Raw genomic sequence first — 10,955 nt, forward strand, 5'->3', positions numbered from 1 at the left:
GAATGTGTCAATAAAGTTTCCCCTTCCTGGGACAATGAATTCACGGTGTTCTTATTTCAATTTCCAGGAGTGTATTTGTTTGAAATAACAAACCAAAAACTACGTATAATATTGGTTTACGATTGTTTTGCACGTAAACAACATGGTGCTGATGCGTTGAGTGACTGTAGTATCCAGCTGCCTAAGTGAGTCAGTGTTGCCACCTTCACCCTAGGCAAAAACAACGCACCGCCATTTTGCAACAGTACGCACGTCTGTTGTCTGCTAACAGGTTTGCCAAAACTCTAACCACAACCGGCCAAGCAAGTTACATTGCCAAAAGACCACCCTTGAGCTGAGGTTTCTATTTTAGGGGGCTATTCAGCTAGTGATGACTTTTCCTTGGCGACAGGCAATGCCTACGGCAGAATCGAGATGTCTCCTGCGAATCAAATTAAGTATCGCGTAAATTTATATTAAATTGTTCATACACAGAGTTCAGTGCATCCAAGTAATGTTGGAAATGCCTCACAAATGTCCGGTTCTGACCTTATGGGGATTGTGCTTATAATGTCGGGAAAGGGAGAGAAATGACTAAAAACACACAAAAAAATCACAGTGCCAAAATCATAATCTAAAAGGCTGTTATGATGTACTTTCAGTGATTCCGTTTAATAATAAGATTCGAAATCTGCTATTGAATTTCCTGTAAGAAAGGTGTTATGAAAGTTACCTATTGATACACTTACAAGAAAAGTGATACCAGCCAAGAAAACTGCAATTTTTAACTGATGTCACTGAAAATCAAGCACGAGAACCATCACATCTTTATCTTGTAAACTCTCCTCTTCAGGGCAGTTGGGTCAATTTTGCTGTGGGCTACTTCATGTTTCGCCATGAGAAGAACACTGTCACCTCAGTGTTGCTGCTGACGGGTGTGTCTGGGGCACTGAACTAGAACGTCACATTCTGAGTTGCAACACGTTTGAAGTATAAGGGTAGTTGAATGTAATTTTTATAACCACTGATTATTTTAATGTCGGTGTTTATACAGTGTCTGTATCTTACATTACAATGTCCTTCAGGAAAGCATGCGTGTGTGATATACAGCAGACACTGTTTTGACAATTGCTGTTGTTGTAAGTAATATGAAATTTTGATCGTGTTAGGACAGCAACCAGCCACAAATTTACTTTGAGTTCCTTTATTCAAAGGAAACAGTTACGGGTTTCGAATCGTTGCGATTCATCATCAGACGGTTTACACGCTTTCTTTCTACATTTGGTGTGTTTTTTACAGATTAATTGTCCTAAAATATAAATAAAACACAATTACAAACACGCCACACACAGATGGTTGCGTTGCAGATTTTCGTTGCATGTGACTTACGTGAAACGTCGGTTTCGAGTGATTGTTTCTATAACGTTCATCCAATCGATGTAAATGCATTCCCACTGCATCCTCGTTGTTGCACACGTAATAGTTCTCACTGTACACTTTAGATTTGTCACTGAGTTCATTCCAACCACGCACCACATGATTTGGTTCATACAAAGAGCTTACAAACATATGGGTGTCACAGATGCTATGATATATCGTAACATTTGACGATGATGTCCTATGTTAGGAAAGGGTCATATATTCTTTTACAAAACTGTAATGTCTTTTACATTAGTGTAGAGAGATTGAATTTTTTTTAATATATATGTATAAATCTGTTATTGCTAATTTAATTATAGAGTTTTTTATATATATTTAGAGCCGTATAGGTAAAATAGTACATTATTTTATTACATTTGGCAGCATGAGAATTATAGTAACATATAAATTTTCTACTTGATCTGCAGATAGGTGTATTAATAATATTATTGTTTGCTTTGGAGGCTGGAAAGTAATTTTTGGAAATTTTTCAGGAAAGGGGCGTAAGCCAACTGTGTTTGTTCGTTAATGATATAGTCTGGGGTGCTGTTTGTGTGTGTGTGTATTTCTAATTCTTCTAATATATTCATAGTGGCCCCTTTTTCTGTTAGATGTAAAATCTTTAAGTTGTCCTCAATGTTACCCACTGAATGGTTTTCTTCAGCAATATGGGCTGCAAATGCTGATTTGTTCAAGTTACCAAGTCTTAGGGCGTCAATATGTTCTTTATATCTAATTTCAAAACTTCTGCCTGTCTGTCCAATGTAGAATTTTGGGCATGTATCACACTTGAGTTTGTATATTCCTGATTTACGGTAGGGGACTCTTGGAGGTGTTTATATCGTGTATCACTTTTTGTTGTAATTTATTTTTTGTGGAAAAGCTGATTCTGATATTTTTCTTCTTTTTAAATAAGTTTGCTATTTGGTATGAAAGTGGGCCTATGTATGGGAGAGTAGCATATTTAGGTTTGGCTTCAGTGGCACACTGATATGGCTTGAAGTGACTGCTGTGAAGTGGATCTGTGGGTTTTGTCTGCATTTTGTTGTGGAGTTTTCCTATTATTGTGAGTTTATATTCATTATTATGAGCAACTGTTTTAATTATATTGATTTCATGTTGTTGGTCTGTGTCACTCATTGGTACTTTTTTAATTCGGTGTAGCATCGTTCTGAAATATGCCATTTTTTGTTGGCGGAAGGTGGCAAGATGAGTTGCTAATACTGACATCTGTGGTGGTAGGTTTTCTGTAAATACTGAATTGATGTTTATTGTTAGTATTGCAAATTTTTAGGTCAAGAAAGTTAATGCTTTTATTTACAGAAAACCTACCACCACAGATGTCAGTATTAGCATCTCATCTTGCCACCCCCCGCCAACAAAAAATGGCATATTTCAGAACGATGCTACACCGAATTAAAAAAGTACCAATGAGTGACACAGACCAACAAAATGTAATCAATATAATTATAACAGTTGCTCATAATAATGAATATAAACCCACAATAATAGAAAAACTCCACAACAAAATGCAGACAAAACCCACAGATCCACTTCACAGCAGTCACTTCAAGCCATATCAGTGTGCCACTGAAGCCAAACCTAAATATGCTACTCTCCCATACATAGGCCCACTTTCATACCAAATAGCAAACTTATTTAAAAAGAAGAAAAATTTCAGAATCAGCTTTTCCACAAAAAATAAATTACAACAAAAAGTGATACATGATATAAACACCTCCAAGTGTCCCTACCGTAAATCAGGAATATACAAACTCAAGTGTGATACATGCCCAAAATTCTACATTGGACAGACAGGCAGAAGTTTTGAAATTAGATATAAAGAACATATTGACGCCTTAAGACTTGGTAACTTGAACAAATCAGCATTTGCAGCCCATATTGCTGAAGAAAACCATTCAGTTGGTAACATTGAGGACAACTTAAAGATTTTACATCTAACAGAAAAAGGGGCCACTATGAATATATTAGAAGAATTAGAAATACACACACACAAAAACAGCACCCCAGACTATATCATTAACGAACAAACAGAGTTGGCTAACGCCCCTTTCCTGAAAAATTTCCAAAAATTACTTTCCAGCCCCCAAAGTAAGAAATAATATTAATACACCTATCTACAGATCAAGTAGAAAATTTATATGTTACTATAATTCTCATGCTGCCAAATGTAATAAAATAATGTACTATTTTACCTATACAGCTCTAAATATATATAAAAAACTTTATAATTAAATCTGCAATAACAGATTTATATATATATATTTAAAAAAAAATTCAATCTCTCTACACTAATGTAAAAGACATTACAGTGTTGTAAAAGAATATATGACCCTTTCCTAACATAGGACATCATCGTCAAATGTTACGATATATCATAGCATCTGTGACACCCATATGTTTGTAAGCTCTTTGTATGAACCAAATCATGTGGTGCGTGGTTGGAATGAACTCAGTGACAAATCTAAAGTGTACAGTGAGAACTATTACGTGTGCAACAACGAGGATGCAGTGGGAATGCATTTACATCGATTGGATGAACGTTATAGAAACAATCACTCGAAACCGACGTTTCACGTAAGTCACATGCAACGAAAATCTGCAACGCAACCATCTGTGTGTGGCGTGTTTGTAATTGTGTTTTATTTATATTTTAGGACAATTAATCTGTAAAAAACACACCAAATGTAGAAAGAAAGCGTGTAAACCGTCTGATGATGAATCGCAACGATTCGAAACCGGTAACGGTTTCCTTTGAATAAACGAACTCAAAGTAAATTTGTGGCTGGTTGTTGTCCTAACACGATCAACATTTGTCTTCAAAAACAGCCACGGTCTCCAACATGTCATCATATGACAAAATTGCAATATGAAATTTCTTGTGATGCAGCGTACAAGAGAAATAATGAAAATATCTGTTACCAAGAAAGTTCACATTGCGTTCCTTTTCTCAGTGGAAAGGTATTTCCGCATTACGTAAGGAAATTTATGAATCTACGATTTCGTAAATTGTGTTCCTCATATTGAACATAATTCATGTTCATTATTAAGCTGTATTAATATCCCTAAATTACAATTATGCATTTTGTGTTTTTCTAGTGCAATTTCAGTTTTTTCATTTTTTTAATTTTTCTTGAACAGTAATTTTGCCTGGTATAGGTTCGAATGTTGTTTTATATCACGGTAACTACATAAGCAAAAAAAAGAAAGTATTATTTCTGGTGGAAAAGTGGCAAAAGTATTACATGAGGAGTCATAACAAAAACAAAACAGTTTTTGTAAAATTAAGAAAAATGACACAATTTGAAGAACTAAATTATAACTACCTGATAAAGCCTCTCATTTGACTAGAATAGAATTACATGTCCATATTACTGTTAGTGGACTATAACGGCATTTACTGCTAAATTAACGTAATTGATATTTAAAGAAAGCTTATAATAATTCATTGTAAATTTCACAAAATTCTTTAAGTTAGTTGTCCTCAAGTACCTCATTTTCGAGTTGTGTCACTGAACCTGCTGTGGTGCAATGTGTCTACGTCATTGGTTTCATTATCAATTTATAATTGCAGCATCGTCTTATAAATGAACCTAGTTGTCAGCAGCGAGGTATTTTGATCTTATGCTTCATTTGAAATACGTCAATTGCTTCAAAAGTCTTCCCTAAGAAAGTGTGAAAATTAAGAAGAGCAGCATGTCAGGCTCTGCAGGATTAGTTGATGGAAGCTATTCCCCACAAAACTTGTTATGTCACTGCCAGTAAGAGATAGCTCCAGATTCCTATACATCTTAGCGAACTTGAAGATAGTTTCTAAATGAGAATCCAACACGATGAAAGCTGAAAAGAAATTATAAGTAAAAGGATCAGTAAGTTCAGTGACCGACAATGCCTGTTGCTTTATATCGGAACCAACCTTTATTACGTGAAATTTATGTGTTGACGAACAAAGCTGCATTCGTTTTCATGTGAAGCAATCGATGTGCAATAGATCAAGTGGTAGCAAACGATCTCGGATTTAGCAAGTTAAATGACATTATATCACACTACACTGAGGGCTTCCGTGAAGAGGACCGGAAGACACGTGCAACTTACTATTGGAGCATGGGGAAATGGGTCCGTCCGATGGGATGTCACGCCTGATCACGTTGGAACAGTTTGATGACGAAAACCTGTAACACGAGGATACAACACACCTTGGGCAGCCAGCTGACTTCTGGGACAGAAGCAAGCTTGTACGTGGATGAAGTACCCTCTCGAAATGTTGCAGTCCTAAAACCTCCATCAATGGCCTTGAGGACATGGGTCGTTCATCACTGAGAGGCGCATCCGCAGTAGCACGACATTTGCACGTTGTTTTCTGAGATAATATGAACGCACATTGTTGACGTCCTTGTGCCAACAGCTGCCACCCACAGTCTGTTCCCAATGTTTCGGTATAGCTTGACGTTTCTATATGCCAAGAGTGAAGAGACGCCATTAATGGTTGGTAAAACCACGGCCCGTGTTTGATGTTTTAGTATGAAAGTTTGATTATCGTTATCTATTGACATTCAGTTAATTGATGATGATATTCAAACGAAATGGTGAAATTCTTGTTCTGAGTCAAAGTTTTGGAGATAATGAAGGTTCATTTCCCTATCCCACACAGGGAAGATCACACATTGCAGGATCATTCCTACCCATGCCTATGTATAAAGGTACTTGAAATTTGTTGGTCTATTTACTAAATTTGGTAACTTTGTTTAAAAATTAAAAAAAATGCAGTTTAGTTTGTTGGTCTGTTTAAATGATCTTCTACTAGACGAGGGCTAAAATAAATTAAAAAATATAGTGAATAAAAGATTAAATGTTGTAATTAATACAAAGAAGAATTATGAGGAGTATAAAAGAATAATAACACATTTATAAAAAAAAAAGGAAATCAACTATAAGACACAATAACAAAATACAACTTAAAGAGAAAAGTAAGAAACCCAGTAGAGAAACAGTAACGTAAAAGCTATATAATGAGATATGTTAGCACGACATTGTATTAAACATTGAAACAATTTAAAATAGTTAAGAATGAAAAGGAGGTATAAATAATTGAAACAAATTTCACAGTGTTAATACATGGGTAAGCAATGACCATGTGATAGTGTTATTTTTACCCTTGCTGCTGCAATTTCTCTCAACGGTACAAGAACTTGGAGGGAAGTATTTTCTGCCAGCATCTTGAGCTTTTCTGCTTCTCGAGGTTGTGGTCACTTGTTTTGTGGGATATGACTATACATATAAAGACATAGCCAAGTTACCACACTCCTGAGAAGCAGACATGCTCAAGATGTACTGGCAGAAAAGACTCCCATTCAAATTCCTGTAGCGTCAAGAGAAACAATGACGTAAATACAGATGTAATGTTTTTTCAGTACACTACTCTCAGTCTCAGTCACACTCACAAATTGAAAAATTAGCGCTTACACACATTACACCTTATATATACAGGGTGTTACAAAAAGGTACGGCCAAACTTTCAGGGAACATTCCTCACACACAAAGAAAGAAAATATGTTATGTGGTCATGTGCCCGGAAACGCTTACTTTCCATGTTAGAGCTCATTTTATTACTTCTCTTCAAATCACATTAATCATGGAATGGAATCACACAGTAACAGAACGTGCCGGCGTGACTTCACACACTTTGTTACAGGAAATGTTCAAAATGTCCTCCGTTAGCGAGGATACATGCATCCACCCTCCGTTGCATGGAATCCCTGATGCGCTGATGCAGCCCTGAAGAATTGCGTATTGTATCACAGCCGTCCACAATACGAGCACATTTGGTACCGGGGATGCGTAGACAAGAGCTTTCAAATGCCCCCATAAATGAAAGTCAAGAGGGTTGAGGTCAGGAGAGCGTGGAGGCCATGGAATTGGTCCGCCTCTACCAATCCATCGGTCACCGAATCTGTTGTTGAGAAGCGTACGAACACTTCGACTGAAATGTGCAGGAGCTCCATCGTGCATGAACCACATTTTGTGTCTTACTTGTAAAGGCACATGTTCTAGAAGCACAGGTAGAGTATCCCGTATGAAATCATGAAAACGTGCTCCATTGAACGTTGGTGGAAGAACGAAACTAAAATGAGATCTAACATGGAAATTAAGCGTTTCTGGACACATGTCCACATATCATCTTTTCTTTATTTGTGTGTGAGGAATGTTTCCTGAAAGTTTGGCCGTACCTTTTTGTAACACTCTATATATATACGGTGTCAGAGGTGTAAGTGCTCATATTTCTATTGGTGACTGAGGTCACATTAAATCAGTATTTAAGTCACTTGCACACTAATAATTACAGCTATTACAAGCCATATGTTCTTAGTTTAGGTAGTACCTCCAGGAACGAAGGCACAAACAAGCTATTCATTTTCCCCTGGGCAGCAGGTCAGGTATTGAAGTGTGCACGCAAGGAAGCAAAACGAAGGGTCTATGGTGCCAGGCATTGTTTGCTTCTTGACCCAGGTAAACCTACGCAGAAAACATCAGTTCGTAAAATGTGTGACGTGTTTGTGGGAACACTGTTCGACACAGAGAAAAAGCTACCAGTACCCTGACGTGTGTACATATCAAGGTACCACATATGAAGATATCTACACTATTACCTGTTACAACCTGTACATCAGAAAACTACTCTGGAGTAGCGTCTTAGTACCTGGATAAATATGTCTTCTTGTAATGTACGCTATTGAGATAGTGACGTCCCTATTTGTGATGAAGGGTGGCCAGCTGAATCGACTAAGATATACTCCTTAAAATGATGCTGCTAAGTGCTGTACTAAGCTGACAGCACACACGCTCATGGAGAGATTCTAAGTGAATCGCTTTTATGTCACAAAAACTGTGGGCCTTCCAGATCATCTTAAGGTGCCTGCAGATAGTCTGAAAAGCCGAAACTTTTGCAGAATGAAAGCAATACCTCTAGCAGCTGTCATTGGTACAAATGCTTAGTATTTCGCAAAGGTGCATATAACTACATTCAAGCTAATCCCCTGCCGATTCGCTCGCAAATAACACGTGGAAAAAACGAAGACCTCAATCTTTACGTCATACCTGTGATTTCCCTTATTTTATCAATACCTCTTTCTATGTGATAATTCCAATTTATTTCGTAACTGCAATCCATAAATACTTAGTTGAGTCAAAAAACGTTAAATTTGTGTAACCGAAATTTAAGGTAATCTGCCGAGAATGTATTTCACATACTGTGTGTAGGCCTATTTCTTTTGATGTCGTGATTCACGTAATCCATAAGAGTCGGCATCCGGTGCACAAAGCCCATCAGAAAGAAGCCCATAAAGTCTTCAACTGCCCGTTCTGATAGCAGCTAGAATTACTGTTGCCGTTTGCACAGCAGATGTAACGAAAGAATTAAATCAGTGTTTCACCAAAAATATTTTGCACCAAAAGTATTTTTCGCCAAAAATATTGTAGAATCTTTCTCAGAAACTATACTTACGTTTCCTTAATACACTAACGCAATTATTTATTTAGCGAGTGTCAAAGACATTACGGTCTTTAGTGCAGGCTGCATCATCGTCTTGTTACGACTTATCTCTATTCAAAGAGTCTCTTTATTACAGCAGTACTTAGAGGAAGAAAAAGAGCTACAAAAAAGGAAGAGGACGTTCGGAAAATAAATGTAGTGGAATAGTTGGCGGGTTCAGGCTACAGGTCGCCGATGTTAACCTCCCACATCACGTGCCGTGGACTTCCAGCGAGCCCCAGCAATAGCGAACAAAAGCACCGCGCAGAATTCCGGCCGCAGACGGCCGCTGAGCAAACAGCTTCGACAAGTTGCGAATGAATTCTGGTGCCTCTATGAACGGCAAATAAGCCGCCCGCGTGCACCAATTTGCCGGAAGACAACAACCATTTAACCTACTGTTTGTTGTGCCTCCGTTCCAGTGCACCTGAGCGTAGAGGGGAAGAGAGATTAGACACGTTACAATAACGTTCTTCCTGTCTCAGTTTGATCACTGTGCCCTTTATCTGATTTTTTTTTTCCTTTAATGCAAAGAAATCAGTATTTGTTCCTCGGTAAAGAGATTGGGACACTTGGTAACGAATGTGTTTTTGTCAAGGCTGCGCTGATTCTGCCCTCTATCTACCCTTTTGACTTTTTTACTTTGTGTTAACTCTGCCAAGTACGCGATCTGCTGTACTAAGGGCTAGTCAAATTTAATTTCATTAACTTTATGGCCTGATGCCTTCTTGTCACCTCATACATCAGCTTCCAACGGCAGGGAAGTTGTGTGCACCACCTCTGTTATCGTACTTACTGTAAGGTTTGGACTTCCTTCTGTCCAGCATAGTGCAGCAACTCCACGTGGCATAAACTGAACAAGTCGTTTGAAGTACCTTGCAGAAATAGAGAGCCCTGATACCTCTATAGACGTCCATAATTGCGAAAGTGTTGTCGGTGCAGGGTTTTGTGTAGAAACTGAAGTCTAGATTACGTCTCATAAAATGTTCTTTGGGATACATGTCGGGTAAGCTGTGTGGCCCAATCATTCACTCGAACTGTCCAGAATTTTCTTCAGACCAATAGCGAACAGTTGTGGCCCAGTAACTCTGTCATCCATACAATTTACGACGTTTATTGGAAACATTAAGTCCACGAATGGCGATGAATGATCTCCAAGTAGCCGAACATTACCAATTACAGCCAATGATCAGTTCAGCTTGATTAGAGGACAGAGTTCATTCCAAGTAAACACAGCCGACGCCACTATGGAACCACCACCTGTTTGCACAGTGTCTTGTTGACCGCTTAGGTCTATGGTTTCGTGGGTTCTGCACCACACTCTACCATCAGCTCTTACTAACTGAAATCGGGGCTGATCTGACGGGGCCTCGGCTTTTCAGCCGTCTAGGGTCCAACCGACATGGTCACGAGGACACGAGAAATCCTGCAGGTGATGTCTTGCTGTTAGCAAAGGCAATCGCGTCGGTCGTTTGCTACCATAGCTCATTATTGCCAAATTTCACCGACTGTCCTAGAACTTACGTTCGTCGTCAGTCGCACATCGATGTCTGTGAATATTTCATGCAGCGCTGCTTGTCCGTTAGCAGTAATAACTGTACGTAAACGACGTTGTCCTCAGTCATTAAGTGAAGGCCGTCGGCCACTGCGTTGTTCGTGGTGAGGTAACGCCTGAAATTTGGTATTCTTGGCACACTCGTGAGACTGTGATCTCAGAATGAAATGTCCATGCGTCTAGCTACAACCACCATCCCGTGTTAAAAGTCTGTTAGTTCCCGTCGTGCGGCCATAATCACGCCGGAAACTTTTTCAACTGACTCTATTAATCTATTTAATGATAGCTCCGCCAGTAAGCATTGGCTCTTTTATGCCTTGTGTACTCGATGCTATCACCGTCGGTGTAAGCGCATATAGCTAATCCACATCTTTCGTCACTTTAATGTACCCTGAATATTACAAAGCGACTACCCGGGATCCGGGAATGCTGTATCAGTCGAAAATTGCCGAT

This window comes from Schistocerca piceifrons, chromosome 8, assembly GCF_021461385.2.
Source record: "Schistocerca piceifrons isolate TAMUIC-IGC-003096 chromosome 8, iqSchPice1.1, whole genome shotgun sequence".
NCBI lineage: Eukaryota > Metazoa > Arthropoda > Insecta > Orthoptera > Acrididae > Schistocerca > Schistocerca piceifrons.